The 17,134-nt window shown below is 48.6% G+C and overlaps 14 non-coding genes across 14 annotated transcripts; all 14 read left to right on the top strand.

The window, feature by feature from the left end:
- The first annotated feature begins 3,636 nt into the window (after positions 1-3,636).
- TRNAR-ACG (transfer RNA arginine (anticodon ACG)) lies at positions 3,637-3,709 on the top strand. The gene has a single exon. It is a non-coding gene; the product is annotated as a tRNA-Arg (tRNA).
- An 80-nt stretch (positions 3,710-3,789) lies between these two features.
- Positions 3,790-3,862, top strand: TRNAR-ACG (transfer RNA arginine (anticodon ACG)). The gene has a single exon. It is a non-coding gene; the product is annotated as a tRNA-Arg (tRNA).
- A 231-nt stretch (positions 3,863-4,093) lies between these two features.
- Positions 4,094-4,166, top strand: TRNAR-ACG (transfer RNA arginine (anticodon ACG)). The gene has a single exon. It is a non-coding gene; the product is annotated as a tRNA-Arg (tRNA).
- A 78-nt stretch (positions 4,167-4,244) lies between these two features.
- On the top strand, positions 4,245-4,317 carry TRNAR-ACG (transfer RNA arginine (anticodon ACG)). The gene has a single exon. It is a non-coding gene; the product is annotated as a tRNA-Arg (tRNA).
- Positions 4,318-9,325: 5,008 nt separating this feature from the next.
- On the top strand, positions 9,326-9,398 carry TRNAR-ACG (transfer RNA arginine (anticodon ACG)). The gene has a single exon. It is a non-coding gene; the product is annotated as a tRNA-Arg (tRNA).
- A 78-nt stretch (positions 9,399-9,476) lies between these two features.
- Positions 9,477-9,568, top strand: TRNAR-ACG (transfer RNA arginine (anticodon ACG)). The gene is given in 2 exon segments: positions 9,477-9,513; positions 9,533-9,568. It is a non-coding gene; the product is annotated as a tRNA-Arg (tRNA).
- Positions 9,569-9,647: 79 nt separating this feature from the next.
- TRNAR-ACG (transfer RNA arginine (anticodon ACG)) lies at positions 9,648-9,720 on the top strand. Its single transcript has one exon. It is a non-coding gene; the product is annotated as a tRNA-Arg (tRNA).
- A 79-nt stretch (positions 9,721-9,799) lies between these two features.
- Positions 9,800-9,872, top strand: TRNAR-ACG (transfer RNA arginine (anticodon ACG)). Its single transcript has one exon. It is a non-coding gene; the product is annotated as a tRNA-Arg (tRNA).
- A 78-nt stretch (positions 9,873-9,950) lies between these two features.
- Positions 9,951-10,023, top strand: TRNAR-ACG (transfer RNA arginine (anticodon ACG)). Its single transcript has one exon. It is a non-coding gene; the product is annotated as a tRNA-Arg (tRNA).
- A 4,946-nt stretch (positions 10,024-14,969) lies between these two features.
- Positions 14,970-15,042, top strand: TRNAR-ACG (transfer RNA arginine (anticodon ACG)). Its single transcript has one exon. It is a non-coding gene; the product is annotated as a tRNA-Arg (tRNA).
- A 78-nt stretch (positions 15,043-15,120) lies between these two features.
- Positions 15,121-15,193, top strand: TRNAR-ACG (transfer RNA arginine (anticodon ACG)). Its single transcript has one exon. It is a non-coding gene; the product is annotated as a tRNA-Arg (tRNA).
- A 78-nt stretch (positions 15,194-15,271) lies between these two features.
- On the top strand, positions 15,272-15,344 carry TRNAR-ACG (transfer RNA arginine (anticodon ACG)). The gene has a single exon. It is a non-coding gene; the product is annotated as a tRNA-Arg (tRNA).
- A 78-nt stretch (positions 15,345-15,422) lies between these two features.
- On the top strand, positions 15,423-15,495 carry TRNAR-ACG (transfer RNA arginine (anticodon ACG)). Its single transcript has one exon. It is a non-coding gene; the product is annotated as a tRNA-Arg (tRNA).
- Positions 15,496-15,573: 78 nt separating this feature from the next.
- Positions 15,574-15,646, top strand: TRNAR-ACG (transfer RNA arginine (anticodon ACG)). The gene has a single exon. It is a non-coding gene; the product is annotated as a tRNA-Arg (tRNA).
- The last annotated feature ends 1,488 nt before the right edge of the window (positions 15,647-17,134 follow it).

The following is a 17,134-nucleotide window of genomic DNA, read 5'->3' as shown; positions in this document are numbered from 1 at the left end:
AGGTCCCGGAGGCGGCTAGCCGAGGGCTAGTCGTGAACGGTAAGCACCATGCTCCGGGCCTACTTTTCTCTTTAGCTCAACATGGCTCAGATACCGTCCCTTAATATTGCCACTTTAAACGTGAGAGGGTTGGCGGCTAGTCGTAGGCAAAGTCAAGTCCTACGGTTGGTCACTGACCACGACGTCGACGTACTAGCCGTCCAGGAAACTAAGGTTGACGGGGAGAAGGAGACCGGGAGCATGGTGCGCCGTTTCACGACTAGGTATTTTGCGGTGGTAAGCCATGCGATAGGCACGGCTGGGGGGTGCATTCTTTTTGTGAAGAAACTGCCTGGACTGCAGATTCAAAGTACCTTTTCTTGTCAATCTGGAAGGATTGTTTTTTGCGATATTATTTTGTGTGATGTTGATTTCCGCGTCATATGTGTATATGCGCCGAATTCAGTAGATGAGCGCGCCCTTTTCTTTTCGAACCTTTCGCAGTATGTTCGATGCGATAAGCGTGTTATGCTGCTAGGCGACTTTAATTGTGTAATGAGCGCTAGAGATAGAGCCAATAATGCTGGTGTGCGAGACAGAAGCAGTGAAGTCTTATCAAAACTAATTAGTGAAAATGAACTCGAAGACGTTTTTGAGTGTTTGGAAGGGGGGCGTGATGTGACTTTTACACGTTTTCAGGGCAGTAGCCATGCGCGGTTGGACCGAATCTACATTTCGCTGGATACAATTCCAAGATGCCACGGTTATTGTGTAGTACCCGTATCGTTCTCAGATCACTGTCTCGTAAAATGTAACGTCGGTATAGGGAAAAGCAAACATGCGTTTAATTGGGAGATCTGGAAAATGAATGCCTTGTTATTAAATGATGAATCTTTCGTAAAGGGTGTACGGGATGCTGTTAATGAAATACGCGAAGATGCAGCTGAAACAATAGCAGAAAAATGGGAATGTTTTAAACAAAAGGTTAAAATGAAAGCCATAGAAAGATCAAGTTGTCTTAAATTTGAGAGGGAATATAAAGAAAACGGTTTGCGAACACTACTTCAGCAGCTGATAACGCTTTAGTGCAGAGAGCCTGGTCTGTACAAAGACGATGTGCGTAGCGTCAAGGAAAAGCTCGAACAGATCGACAAAGAACGTTACCAAGGTGCCATCGTGCGAGCAAGAGCAGATGCACTAGCGGCAGGGGAGACGCCCACTAAAAGGGCGCTCGGGTTAGAGAAGGCTCACGGACGACAAAACCATGTCGATAACCTTTTAATCAATGGAGCCGTTGTTGACGATAACGAGAGCATAGCTCACGCATTCTTCCAGTACTACCAGTCGCTCTTTGCATTTCAGGAAGCGAATTTAGAGGGTTTCAAAGCAGACTTTCTGCATCGCATGCCGCGTTTGAGTGATGAATCTAAGGAGCGATTAGAAGGGAAAATAATGGAGAGGGAAGTCGAAAAGGCAATCGACGACTTGAACTTGGGCAAGTCACCGGGACCAGATGGACTCAGTGCTGCGTTATATAAGACATTTAAAAGAGAACTGGCCCCTATATTAGTAGGAGTATATAATGAAGCGCACGGGCAGAAATCATTGCCACCTTCTTTTGGGAAAGCGCACACCATTCTAATTCCGAAGAATGATAAATTAGATAAACTGAGATTCGTATCATCCTACAGGCCCATATCACTAACAAACATTGATTATAAGATATTTATGAAGATTTTAGCGACTAGACTTCAAGGCGTAATAAAGGAAATCGTCGCAGACCATCAAACTTTTGGAATCAAAGGGCGATCAATTTTTTCGAACATCCATAAGATGCGGTGTGTGCTCGAGTGCTGTGACGTCACTGGTGGCGGCGTTGCAGTTCTTCAGCTTGATCTTGAGAAAGCGTTCGATTGTGTTGCTCACGTTATTTTGTTCGCCATACTGGATCATGTTAATGTCGGTACCATCATCACTGAGGGCGTGGCCTTGGCGTACCAGAACTGCACTACAAGGATAATTGTTAACAAGTCTCTGGGGCCCCCCATTAACATCATGCGTTCAGTGCGCCAAGGCTGTCCCCTCAGTCCTCTGTTATTTGCTATCTACATAGAAGCAATGTGTGTAGCGATCACCGCAAATAACAATATACGTGGTTTTAGATTAGCAGAAACCGAAGTGAAGCTGCTAGCGTATGCTGACGACGTTGCAGTGTGTTGCACAGACGAACCAAGTGTGACTGAAACAATTGCTGTAGTAAAACATTTCTGTGACGTTACGGGCAGCAGAGTCAATTGGGGCAAATCCCTCGGGCTGCGGCACGGGGAGTGGTTTTCGGCACCGGAGTACTTCGCTAATGTCAAGTGGGTGAAAACTCCGACGAAGTATCTTGGTGTTCCCCTCGATAGGTACAAGAGCAGCGATGAGTACTGGAGGAACCAAACTAATGAAACGAAACAAAAAGTGGACAAATGGACAAGCACTAACCAGTCGATTTTTTCAAGGGCAACAATTTGTAATATGTTTTTTATAGCGAAGTTATATTATGTTATGCAAGTGCTGCATTGTTCTAGAGTAAATGTGCAAAGGCTGCACAGAGTGTTTGCGGTCTTCATCTGGAGTTCATCATGGGAGAGATGTAGCCGAACAAATTTGTTCAGAAGGGTGAAGGACGGGGGTGTGGGCTTGGTGCATCTTTTTGTTCGACAACTTATCAACCGCTTTTTGTTTTTTCGAGATGTGCGAGATCCGTTTCTGCGCACCGTATGTCAGATCAGGTTGAGCGACGCATTGCCGACACATGTTGTTAGTACGGCAAGCATGACCGGAAAACTTCGAGGATATTTTAAGGAAGTGGTCGACAGCGTGCGTTTCCTGTCAGTTCGTTTTTCAAATGATTATCTGTTTGAAGTTAAAAGGAAAAAACTGTATAATGATGTGTGCGACATTGTGTTCCCAGTGCCGTTATACAGAACCATATACAGTGGAGGGCCAGGACAAGACGTCCTTAAACGGGTGAAACGAATGCAGGTGCCACCAAGGGTTAAAACCTTCTTTTTTAAGCTCCACACAGGAACGCTCTCTGTGAAAACGTTTGTGGAAGAGCGAGGCTGTCTTGTGCCGTGGGGATCCCACTGCTTGATCTGTCAGAAGCCGGAGACCATTGATCACGTTTTCTTGCATTGCTGGGCGGCTGTTTTCCTTTGGGACGTGCTAAAGCGAACGCTAAAAAATGAGTTACCGGTGGACCCCCAAGGGATCAGGTATCTGCCAATTAGAGATGAAGACTGAGTGCCGTATGATCTTATTATGCTGAACGCCCTCCACTCTATATGGCGAGCTCGCATGGCCGGGTACCATTGCGATGCCGACGCTCGGCCAGCGCGTATATATTTCAGAGAGTGTATGTCCTTATTTATTGAAATGCAGAAAATGCAAGAGTGTGTACCGGATTGGCTGTCGAGGCTCGAACCTCTGACAGTCATGAAGGAATCTTAATTTGACAAAGTCAGTCCGATGCGGATAGATGGCTTTGTAGCGCTTTTTTGTTTCTCGCCTTCTTTTTCTCTTGCAAGTGGCTTGCATTTGTGTCATGAGTGTGAAATTCATATGTACGATGTTATATTGAAAACCGGTAATAAATAAAAAAAAAAATGCGGGCCTGTGGCGCAACGGATAACGCGTCTGACTACGGATCAGAAGATTCCAGGTTCGAATCCTGGCAGGCTCGTATTTCGGTTTCCTATTTTTTTTTTCCTGGGCGAGTATGACAGCATAGGATGCACTCCGGGAGCGTGTATTCCCCCATGCGGGCCTGTGGCGCAACGGATAACGCGTCTGACTACGGATCAGAAGTTTCCAGGTTCGAATCCTGGCAGGCTCGTATTTCGGTTTCCTATTTTTTTTCCTGATCGAGTATGACAGCATAGGATGCACTCCGGGAGCGTGTATTCCCCCATGCGGCCCTGTGGCGCAACGGATAACGCGTCTGACTACGGATCAGAAGATTCTGCAGGTTCGAATCCTGGCAGGCTCGTATTTCGGTTTCCTATTTTTTTTCCTGGGCGAGTATGATAGCATAGGATGCACTCCGGGAGCGTGTGTTCCCCCATGCGGGCCTGTGGCGCAACGGATAACGCGTCTGACTACGGATCAGAAGATTCTAGGTTCGAATCCTGGCAGGCTCGTATTTCGGTTTCCTGTTTTTTTTCCTGGGCGAGTATGACAGCATAGGATGCACTCCGGGAGCGTGTATTCCCCCATGCGGGCCTGTGGCGCAACGGATAACGCGTCTGACTACGGATCAGAAGATTCCAGGTTCGAATCCTGGCAGGCTCGTATTTCGGTTTCCTATTTTTTTTCCTGGGCGAGTATGACAGCATAGGATGCACTCCGGGAGCGTGTATTCCTCCATGCGGGCCTGTGGCGCATTCCACTTCCGGCCACCGTTGTGTGCGGACGTGGGTAACATGGGCTCCCAAGGAGCGGATTCAGCGGCCCTTTCAAGCCGCGGAAACAGGTCTTTTGCTTCAGTCGACCAGGACTACCAAGTTGTATTGCCTCAACTGCCAACTGCCAGGTCAGGTTGTTACGGATACCATTTTTCTTCATGCGGATTTACGAGCGCGCCCATACCGAGTGGAAGATTTTCGCGATGCCTTAGAAAATCTTGGAGCACTTCCGGACGTTATCGCTTTGGGGGCGTACAGGATGAATCACGTTTGGGCCGTGACATTCAAGAGCGCTGAAGCAACGAAGAAAATGTTGTCAAAAGGGGAAATCCGAGTGAAGAGTCGCCGGTGCCTAGTAGTTAACCCCAACGACCAAGGCTTACGAATGAAACTGCACTGGCTTCTTTACGGGGTCAGCGACGATGAAGTACGTGCGGCCTTGGCTCCGTATGGAAAGGTTACGGAAGTAACGAAGGAAAAATGGCGCGTACGTGGTATCACGGAAAGAGCATCGACAACCCGCCTAGTGGCCATGAAACTTGGAGCCGGAGTCACTATCGACGACCTACCCCACCAGTTGCGTGTAGGAAGCGAACTCGCTCTAGTTGTTGTGCCCAACCGAGCACCATTATGCCTCCGTTGCAACACCACTGGCCACATTCGACGTGACTGCCGTGTGCCTCGCTCTTCCCAGTGTAGGCGCTTCGGCCACACGGACCTAAACTGCGTGACCACATATGCGAGCATCACCGGAAAAGCAACGAAGGACGCGGATGCAGAGCTCATGATGGATGAAGCAGACGCCGAAGAAGCCGCTGGTGGGCGAAAGCAGGCCGACACAAAGAGCGCAAATCAAAAAGTTGCCCCTACCGACGCGTGGAAAGGTGTTTTTGCTGATAACACCACACCCCAGACAAACGGAGCCCCTGTGACGGGGGAAACACAAGAGGCGGACAAAGTCGAACCCGTAGAAGCAGCGTTGGGTGCGGAAGCAGAAGCGGACGCCCAGCCAATGGAACTTGAGCCAGGTGCTTCTACCAAGAGACCGCGCGACGATGCAGGCAGCGAAATGGGCAAGCCCAGTGCAAGTAGCGGAGAAGAACCGCCCACCAAGACAGTCGTGAAGACCGGCCTTCAATTGGGCAGACGACCCAGCTTCAAACCGAAACCCAGCCTCCCTCCTGACCGGAAAACTGAAGGAAATAAGCCCTCGTAACAACGAGGGTCAACGCATAGAGCAGCGATTCCACCACTAACGAACACCGAGCACCTACCATGGCATCAAGTCCCCTAGCAACAGAGCCACAGCGGCATCGACCCGAGAACTGCTGGCTGGATGCGACGTTGCCCGTCGCCGGAAAGAATCGACCGAGTGGCAACATAAAAGATCGAGGTAAACTCCATGCGGTCCACCTGTTTCAGATTAACCATGACACTTAACCTTAAGAAGCCCCTTCGTCTAGGCACTTTAAACGTTCGCGGTTTGGCGAGCAGGAGACGCCAGTACCAATTAAGCCGGCTTTTTCAAGAAAATGATTTAGATATTGTCGCCGTGCAAGAGACAAAGGTGGAAGGCCAGGAACAGACGGACCGCATGGTGCAACCATTTAGAGCAATGTATAACGTCTGCGTGTGTCATGCGGTTGGAACTTCTGGAGGATGCGCGCTCTTTATTCGTAACAGTGCTGGTATCGTAGAGGAACAAGTTATTATATGTGGAACTGGCCGATTTGTCATACTTGATTGTTCTTTTTCTGGCTTTTGGTGCCGCATTTCGTGCGTGTATGCTCCAAATGATGAATGTGCACGTAGAATTTTTTTTCAACAGCTAGAAGAATACCTGAAGTGCGAGCGATACCTTATATTGATGGGGGATTTCAACTGTGTGTGCAGAGCACAAGACCGAGCTAATCAAATGAAACGAAGGGATACGAGCGCACAGTTTTTAAACATACTTGTGAATGATTATGAATTAGAAGATAACGGTATTCTGTTATCGACAGGCAAAGCTTCCGTTTATACGCACTATCAAGGGGAAAGTCATGCGCGATTAGACCGAGCTTATATTGCAATGCAGCTCGTGCCATTGTGTCAAAGTTACGAGATTAAACATGTATCCTTTTCTGATCATAGTCTAGTGACGTTTGATTCAGGGCAAAAACGAAAAGAAACGAAATTTAATTGGGATCTTTGGAAGTTTAATACCAAACTGCTAGATGATGAAAGCTTTATCAGAGATATAAGTGAAATGATTAATTCCTCTATGACAGCGCAAACTAATCACTGTATTGAAACATGGGAAACTCTCAAAACTGATGTTAAGAGAAAAGCGATCGAAAAAGCTACTACGCTGCGCCGCAGGGAAAAACAAGAAGAAAAAGAATTAACAAGCGAACTAGAATTGCTCATGTCTACAGAATGTCAGAACGCTGGATCTTGCATGAAGCAGATAAAGGAAACAAAAAGTAAGCTCGAACTTATCGACCAAGAACGATACAAGGGAGCCATGGTACGAGCGCGAGCGGAACGATTGTGGAATGGGGAAACGCTTACTAAACGGGCGCTAAGTGACGAGAAGAGATATGCGACAAAAAATGAAATACAAGCAATAATATATCAAAACGAGGAAACTTCCGAGCCCACAATGATAGAGCGAGCATTCGTAGATTATTATCGTGAACTGCTTGGGAACAAGAAAAAAATAATAGAAGGGTTTGAGCGAGATTTTCTTCATCTTATGCCACGTCTAGAAGATGACATTAAAGCAAGCCTGGAATTTCCCATCACATTGCGAGAAATTGAAGACGCTATAGATGGACTTGGTGCAGGAAAGGCTCCCGGGCCTGATGGTTTAGGTGCGCCCTTTTACAAGGCCTTCAAATGTCAGCTCAGCCAATTATTGCATAATGTCTTCAAGGAAATGTATGCAACACAGCGAATGCCGCCATCGTTCCGAACGGCTCATACAGTGCTAATCCCTAAGTGCGAGGATCCGGTTAAACTGATGTCAGTAAAGTCTTATCGACCAATAAGCCTCACGAACTGTGATTACAAAATATTCACGAAAGTGTAAGCAAAGAGACTTCAAAGTATTGTAACGCGACTAGTGGGACCGCATCAAACATGTGGAATCAAGAGCAGGACAATTTCCACCAATACACATGTGGCTCGCTGTGTTCTTGAGTGCTGTGATGCTCTCTCATGTCGGGTTGCAGTGTTGCAACTAGATTTGGAGAAAGCGTTTGACAATGTGTCACATGAAGTACTATTTTCAATATTACAATATGTTAATGTCGGCGGACTGATATTAGAAGGAGTAAAAATGGCCTACTCAGAGTGCAGCACACGCATCATTATAAACAAGAAGTTAAGTGAACCAATCCAGCTTCTCTCCAGTGTGAGGCAGGGATGTGCAATTTCCTCATTACTTTTTGATATTTACTTGGAACCTTTCTGCTTGAGTTTAATTAATAGTCAAAGTGTACGCGGTTTTATGCTTGAAACGGCGGAAGTCAAGGTCCTCGCATACGCTGATGACATTGCTGTCTTTTGCAAAGATGCCGAAAGTATCAAAGAGGTGGTTAGGTTGACTGGCGAGTTTTGCAAGGAATCTGGCTGCAAGATCAATTGGGAGAAGACCGTAGGTTTCTGGCATGGAGAGTGGAGCGAGAAGCCTGAATTATTTGCTGGCATCCAATGGACAGCAATGCCAACAACGTAATTAGGTGTCCCATTACAATGTTATGAAGACACCGAACTGTATTGGAACGAGGAAACAGAACGCTTGAAAGAGAAGACGCAGGGATGGCAAGGTCGAAATTTGTCAATGTTTGCCCGTGCAACTACTTGCAATCTATTCTTAGTTGCCAAGTTATGGTATGTTATGCAAGTATTGTTTATGTCGCGTACTAACTTACAAAAAATTAATAGAGTCTTTGCAGTGTTTATTTGGGGAGGAAATTGGGAACGAACGAGTCGAACTAACCTGTTTTTGTCCGTCAGAAAAGGTGGTCTTGGTCTGTCGCACCTGTTTATCAGACAGATTGTGTCGCGTTTTATATTTTTAAGAGATCAGTGTGACCCATTTCTGCGTACCATTATGCAAGTTTGTTTACACAATGCACTACCTGAATTCATCGTCTCTACAAATAAGACTGCGATGCACCGTATAAAAGGTTATTGGCGCGAGGTTGTTGTAGCCTTTCGCATGTTTAAATTAAGGCTCTCCATAGAATACTTGAGTACAGTAAAAAAGAAAAAGCTCTACAAGGATTTGCTGGATGTTATGTTACCTCTGCCAGTGTACAGAAGCATATACACTGGAGGCTGTGGACAAGACGTCTTAAAACGGGTTAAAGGAATGCCGATACGACCGCATGTAAAATCCTTTTTCTTCAAGCTCCATACAAACACTCTACCTGTAAAAACGTGGCTACAAGATAAAGGAATGGATGTACCGTGGACAGTCAACTGCACACTGTGCCAAAAACCAGAGACAATAGAACATGTATTTATTGAATGCTTGGATCCCATATTTCACTGGGACATCCTTCAGCGAACTATCAAAAAGGACTTACCTATTACACCACATGGAATCCGATACTTACCAGTTGAGAATCACGGCGACATTCCCTACGACATGATAATGATACTCAGCCTCCATAGTATATGGAAAACCCGAATGTCGGTAAGACATGCCGACACTAACGCTCGGCCTGTAAAGGAAAATTTTATTGAACATGTAGCGTATATGCGAGAGCTGTACCGAGCCCAGCCAGAAACACCTGATTGGGTTACACTGTTTGATGAGTTGATCAATTTCAAAAGTTTTTGAGATCCTTCTGTTGTTTCTGTATGATGTAAACAGGCAATAAAGAAAAAAAAAAAAAAAAAGCGGGCCTGTGGCGCAACGGATAACGCGTCTGACTACGGATCAGAAGATTCCAGGTTCGAATCCTGGCAGGCTCGTATTTCGGTTTCCTATTTTTTTTCCTGGGCGAGTATAACAGCATAGGATGCACTCCGGGAGCGTGTATTCCCCCATGCGGGCCTGTGGCGCAACGGATAACGCGTCTGACTACGGATCAGAAGTCTGACTACGGATCAGAAGATTCCAGGTTCGAATCCTGGCAGGCTCGTATTTCGGTTTCCTATTTTTTTTTCCTGGGCGAGTATGACAGCATAGGATGCACTCCGGGAGCGTGTATTCCCCCATTCGGGCCTGTGGCGCAACGGATAACGCGTCTGACTACGGATCAGAAGATTCCAGGTTCGTATCCTGGCAGGCTCGTATTTCGGTTTCCTATTTTTTTTTCCTGGGCGAGTATGACTGCATAGGATGCACTCCGGGAGCGTATATTCCCCCATTCGGGCCTGTGGCGCAACGGATAACACGTCTGACTACGGATCAGAAGATTCCAGGTTCGAATCCTGGCAGGCTCGTATTTCGGTTTCCTATTTTTCTTCCTGGGCGAGTATGACAGCATAGGATGCACTCCGGGAGCGTGTATTCCCCCATTCGGGCCTGTGGCGCAACGGATAACACGTCTGACTACGGATCAGAAGATTCCAGGTTCGAATCCTGGCAGGCTCGTATTTCGGTTTCCTATTTTTTTTCCTGGGCGAGTATGACTGCATAGGATGCACTCCGGGAGCGTGTATTCCCCCATTCGGGCCTGTGGCGCATTCTGCATCCGGCAGCCGAGCTGTTCGGATCGTAGGGTCATGGCCTCTTCCGGGGCAGCGACAGCGGCCACTTTTGGTCGCGGAAACAGGATTACAGAAGATGATAAGGAATATCCGTTCATTTTGCCTCAACTGCCAAAAGGACGAGTTGCGATTAACACCGTGTTTTTGCACGGTGATGTGCGTGCGAGACCATACAAGGTCGAAGATTTCAGGGACGCCCTACTGCCGACGGGCATCCTGCCGGACGTGGTATGCATAGGGGCGTACCAGATAAACCACGTCTGGGCGGTGACCCTGAATGATGCGACTGCGACGAAAAGACTGGTCTCCCTAAAGGACCTGCAAGTGAAGGGACGACGATGCGTCATCGTGGACCCGCAGGACCAGCAGGTGAAGCTTAGGCTTCACTGGCTGTTGTACGGAGTGGCTGACGAGGACGTCCGGACAGCGTTCGCGGCTTTCGGCAAGGTGGAAGAGGTGAGCCGGGAGCGGTGGCGAGTCGAAGGCATGGGAAGCAAGACGTCGACCACCAGGACGGTGCTCCTCAAGCTAAAGAACGGCGTCAAAGTTGAGGACCTTCCTCATCAGGTCCGCGTCGGCGGAGAGTTGGCCTTGGTGGTTGTGCCCGGTCGACCCATGCAGTGCCTGCGCTGCCAAGGCACGGGGCACGTCCGCCGAGAGTGTAAAGTCCCACGCTGTTCCAGGTGCAGACGTTTCGGCCACGTTGACGCTGACTGCGTCAAATCCTACGCCGCCGTGACAGGACCAGCAGCGACTGACGTTGCTGAGGAGCACGTCATGGACGTGGTTGAGACGGAGGACGCCGCCAAAGGAACTGGAGACTTGGTTTCGGCAGCCACACTTGGAGGGTCATCTACCGCTGGCGCTGAAGGCACGGTGGCTGAGGCTGCTGAGAAAACGGGCAAACCGGTACAGGTCCTGCCTGCAGTGAGCCTTGCTACGGGGGGCGTTAACGAAGACGCACCCGACAACGACACGACAGCAATGCTGCAGGACAAGGAAGACAATGACGGCGAGCGGACCGCGATTATTGGTGCCCCAGTCAAGCGCCCCCACGACGAGACCAAGGACAAGGACGGCGGTGCCACCAGCACCAGCGAGGGGCCGCCGACGAAGGCGCCTCAAGGAAGGCGGATGGGCTACAAGCCAAAACCCAATGTACCACCTGGAAAGAAGCCTGTGGCCAAAACGGCCACGCTTGACGACACAAACAAGCCGGGAGGTCCCGGAGACGGCTAGCCGAGGGCTAGTCGTGAACGGTAAGCACCATGCTCCGGGCCTCCTTTTCTCGCTAGCTGAAAATGGCTGAAATACCGCCCCTTATTATTGCCACATTGAACGTGCGAGGCTTGGCGGCTAGTCGTAGGCAAAGTCAGGTCCTACGGTTGGTCACTGACCACAACTTAGACGTACTAGCCGTCCAAGAGACTAAGGTTGATGGAGAGGAGCAGACCGGGAGCATGGTGCGACGATTCACGCACAGATATTTTGCGGTGGTTAGTCATGCGGTAGGCACGTCCGGGGGGTGCATTCTGTTTGTCAAGAAGCTGCCTGGACTGCAGATTCAAAGTGTATATTCCTGTGAATCTGGAAGGATTGTTTTTTGCGATGTCGTGATATGTAATGCTGAATTCCGTGTCATATGCGTCTACGCTCCGAATTCAGTCGAAGAGCGTGTCTCCTTTTTTTCTAACCTTTCTAAGCACGTCCGCTGTGATAAGCGCGTTATTTTGTTAGGGGACTTTAATTGTGTGTTGAATGCCAGAGACCGAGTGAATAATGCAGGTGTGCGCGACAAAAGCAGTAGCGTATTATCAAATCTAATAGGGGAAAATGAACTTGACGATGTTTTCGAGTGTCTGGAAGGGGGGCGTGAAGTGACTTTTACTCGTTTTCAGGGTAGAAGTCATGCACGACTGGATCGAATGTACCTGTCGTTGGACATGATTCCAAGATGCCACAGTTATTGTGTAGTGCCCGTGTCCTTTTCGGACCACTGCCTCGTAAAATGTCACATAGGTGTAGTGAAAACGAAACATGCTTTTAATTGGGATCTATGGAAAATGAATGCCTTGTTACTAAATGATCAGTGGTTTGTAAAAGCAGTAAGGGATGCGGTTAACGAAGTATTCGATGATGCAACGGAAACAATAGCGGAGAAGTGGGAATGTTTTAAACAGAAGGTTAAAATTAAAGCCATAGAAAGATCGAGTTGCATAAAATTCGAGAGGGAAATAAAAGAAAAGGGCTTAAGAAGACTGCTTGAGCAGCTGATAACGCTTGAGTGTAGAGAGCCTGGTACGTACAAAGACGACGTGCGAAACATCAAGGAAAAACTTGAACAGTTCGACAAAGAGCGTTATCAAGGCGCTATCGTGCGTGCGCGAGCAGATGCACTAGTGGCAGGGGAGACGCCCACGAAAAGGGCGCTGGGTCTTGAGAAGGCGCACGGACGGCAAAACCACATCGATAAAATTCTAATGAACGGGACTGTCGTTGAAGACAGTGAGAGCATTGGGAGCGCCTTCTTCGAGTACTACCAGTCACTCTTTGCATTTCAGGCAGCGAATGTAGGGGGTTTTAAAGCGGATTTTCTTAATCTCATGCCGCGAATAAGTGATGATACCAAAGATCGATTAGAAGCCAAAATAACTGAGGGGGAAGTAGAAAAGGCAATCGACGATTTGAACCTTGGAAAGTCGCCTGGACCTGATGGCCTCTGCGCTGGGTGGTATAAGGCGTTTAAGAGAGAATTGGCGCCATTGTTGGCAGAGGTATTGAATGACGCGTATCAGCAGAAACGTTTGCCCCCTTCCTTTGGAAAAGCGCACACCATACTAATACCTAAGAGCGATCAAATAGATAAGCTAAAATTAGTGTCATCCTATAGGCCAATATCACTAACAAATGTTGATTACAAGATATTTATGAAGATTTTAGCTACCAGACTCCAAGGCGTCATCAAAGAAATAGTCGGAGACCATCAAACTTGTGGCATCAGAGGGCGAACTATTTTTTCTAACATTCATAAGATGCGATGTGTTCTCGAGTGCTGTGACGTCACCGGAGGTGGCGTTGCGGTTCTTCAGCTGGATCTAGAGAAAGCTTTCGATTGTGTCGCGCATGTTATTTTGTTTACCATCTTGGATCACGTTAATGTCGGTTCCATCATCACTGAGGGCGTGGCCTTGGCGTACAAGAATTGCACAACCAGATTAATTGTTAATAAGTCATTGGGGGCCCCCATTAGCATTATGCGTTCAGTGCGCCAAGGCTGTCCCCTCAGCCCACTGCTGTTTGCTATTTATATAGAGGCCATGTGTGTGGCAATCAATGAAAATGACAAAATACGTGGTTTTAGATTGGCAGCGACAGAAGTGAAGCTATTGGCGTATGCAGACGACATTGCAGTGTGTTGCATAGATAAACCAAGCGTAACCGAAGCAATATCTGTAGTAAATCATTTCTGTGAAGTGTCTGGTAGCAGAGTAAATTGGAGCAAATCCCTCGGGCTGTGGCACGGGGACTGGCTTTCCGCACCGGACTATTTCGCGAGTGTGAGCTGGGTGAGAACTCCGATGAGGTATCTAGGTGTTCCCCTAGATAGTTACAATAGCAGTGATGAATATTGGAGGAAGCAAACAAGTGAAATTAAAGAAAAAGTAGACAAATGGAAAGCTACTAACCTGTCTGTTTTTGCAAGAGCGACAGTTTGTAACATCTTTTTAGTCGCGAAGTTATACTACGTTATACAAGCGTTACATTGTTCTAGAGTAAATGTGCAAAGGCTGCACAGAGTGTTTGCGGTGTTCATCTGGGGTTCAACCTGGGAAAGGTGCAGTCGAACCAATTTGTTCAGAAGAGTGAAGGACGGGGGTGTGGGTTTGGCGCATCTTTTTGTTCGACAACTAGTAAACCGATTTTTGTTTTTCCGCGATGTGCGCGATCCTTTTCTGCGCACCGTATGTCAGCACAGATTGACCGACGCATTGCCGGCACATGTTGTCAGTACGGCCGGCATAACCGGAACACTTCGTGGCTATTTTAAGGAAGTGGTAGACAGTGTGCGTTTTCTTACTGTTCGTTTTTCAAGTGATTACTTGTGTCAAGTGAAAAGGAAAACGCTGTATAAAGATGTGTGCGACATTGTTTTCCCAGTGCCGTTATACAGAGCCATGTACAGTGGAGGGCCAGGACAGGACGTCCTTAAACGGGTTAAACGCATGCAGGTGCCACCAGGGGTAAAATCCTTCTTTTTTAGGCTCCACACTGGAACCCTGTCCGTGAAGACTTTTATGGAAGAACGAGGCTGTCTCGTACCTTGGGGTTCTCACTGCTTGATCTGCAAGAAGCCCGAAACCATAGATCATGTGTTCTTGCACTGCTGGGCTGCTGTGTTCTTCTGGGACGTCTTGAAGCGAACCCTGAAGAAAGAATTACCTGTAAACCCCCAAGGGATCAGGTATCTGCCTATTAAGGATGAAGATGGCATCCCATATGACTTCATTATGGTGAATGCCCTCCACTGTATATGGCGGTCTCGAATGGCTGGGTACCACTGCGATCCCGACGCACGGCCGGTTCATATATATTTCAGAGAATGTATGTCGCGGTTTCTTGATGTACAGAAAATGCAAGAATGTGCACCGGATTGGCTGTCGAGGCTAGAACCTCTCACAGCCATGAAGGAATTTTAATTTGACAACGCCGGTCCTATACGGACGGATGGCATTATTGTAATTTTTTTTCGCTGTTTTGCATTTGTGAGATGCGTGTATTTTCTGTGTTATGTCAAAGACCGGCATTAAATAAAAAAAAAAAAAAAAATTCGGGCCTGTGGCGCAACGGATAACGCGTCTGACTACGGATCAGAAGATTCCAGGTTCGAATCCTGGCAGGCTCGTATTTCGGTTTCCTATTTTTTTTCCTGGGCGAGTATGACTGCATAGGATGCACTCCGGGAGCGTGCATTCCCCCATTCGGGCTTGTGGCGCAACGGATAACGCGTCTGACTACGGATCAGAAGATTCCAGGTTCGTATCCTGGCAGGCTCGTATTTCGGTTTCCTATTTTTTTTCCTGGGCGAGTATGACTGCATAGGATGCACTCCGGGAGCGTATATTCCCCCATTCGGGCCTGTGGCGCAACGGATAACGCGTCTGACTACGGATCAGAAGATTCCAGGTTCGAATCCTGGCAGGCTCGTATTTCGGTTTCCTATTTTTTTTCCTGGGCGAGTATGACAGCATAGGATGCACTCCGGGAGCGTGTATTCCCCCATTCGGGCCTGTGGCGCAACGGATAACACGTCTGACTACGGATCAGAAGATTCCAGGTTCGAATCCTGGCAGGCTCGTATTTCGGTTTCCTATTTTTTTTCCTGGGCGAGTATGACTGCATAGGATGCACTCCGGGAGCGTGTATTCCCCCATTCGGGCCTGTGGCGCAACGGATAACGCGTCTGACTACGGATCAGAAGATTCCAGGTTCGAATCCTGGCAGGCTCGTATTTCGGTTTCCTATATTTTTTCCTGGGCGAGTATGACAGCATAGGATGCACTCCGGGAGCGTGTATTCCCCCATTCGGGCCTGTGGCGCATTCCACTTCCGGCCACCATTGTGTGCGGACGTGGGTAACATGGGCTCCCAAGGAGCGGATTCAGCGGCCCTTTCAAGCCGCGGAAACAGGTCTTTTGCTTCAGTCGACCAGGAGTACCAAGTTGTATTGCCTCAACTGCCAACAGGTCAGGTTGTTACGGATACCATTTTTCTTCATGCGGATTTACGAGCGCGCCCATACCGAGTGGAAGATTTTCGCGATGCCTTGGAAAATCTTGGAGCACTTCCGGACGTTATCGCTTTGGGGGCGTACAGGATGAATCACGTTTGGGCCGTGACATTCAAGAGCGCTGAAGCAACGAAGAAAATGTTGTCAAAAGGGGAATTCCGAGTGAAGAGTCGCCGGTGCCTGGTAGTTAACCCCAACGACCAAGGCTTACGAATGAAACTGCACTGGCTTCTTTACGGGGTCAGCGACGATGAAGTACGTGCGGCCTTGGCTCCGTATGGAAATGTTACGGAAGTAACGAAGGAAAAATGGCGCGTACGTGGTATCACGGAAAGAGCATCGACAACCCGCCTAGTGACCATGAAACTGGGAGCCGGAGTCACTACCGACGACCTACCCCACCAGTTGCGTGTAGGAAGCGAACTCGCCCTAGTAGTTGTGCCCAACCGAGCACCATTATGCCTCCGTTGCAACACCACTGGCCACATTCGACGTGACTGCCGTGTGCCTCGCTGTTCCCAGTGTAGGCGCTTCGGCCCCACGGACCTAGACTGCGTGACCACATATGCGAGCATCACCGGAAAAGCAACGAAGGACGCGGATGCAGAGCTCATAATGGATGAAGCAGACGCCGAAGAAGCCGCTGGTGGGCGAAAGCAGGCCGACACAAAGAGTGCAAATCAAAAAGTTGCCCCTACCGACGCGTGGAAAGGTGTTTTTGCTGATAACACCACACCCCAGACAAACGGAGCCCCTGTGACGGGGGAAACACAAGAGGCGGACAAAGTCAAACCCGTAGAAGCAGCGTTGGGTGCGGAAGCAGAAGCGGTCGCACAGCCAATGGAACTTGAGCCAGGTGCTTCTACCAAGAGACCGCGCGACGATGCAGGCAGCGAAATGGGCAAGCCCAGTGCAAGTAGCGGAGAAGAACCACCCACCAAGACAGTCGTGAAGACCGGCCTTCAATTGGGCAGACGACCCAGCTTCAAACCGAAACCCAGCCTCCCTCCTGACCGGAAAACTGAGGGAAATAAGCCCTCGTAACAACGAGGGTCAACGCATAGAGCAGCGATTCCACCACTTACGAACACCGAGCAGCTACCATGGCATCAAGTCCCCTAGCAACAGAGCCACAGCGGCATCGACCCGAGAACTGCTGGCTGGACGCGACGTTGCCCGTCGCCGGAAAGAATCGACCGAGTGGCAA

The sequence above is a fragment of the Dermacentor andersoni genome, chromosome 7, assembly GCF_023375885.2.
Source record: "Dermacentor andersoni chromosome 7, qqDerAnde1_hic_scaffold, whole genome shotgun sequence".
Lineage (NCBI taxonomy): Eukaryota > Metazoa > Arthropoda > Arachnida > Ixodida > Ixodidae > Dermacentor > Dermacentor andersoni.
This window is presented reverse-complemented; position numbering and strand designations above follow the sequence as displayed.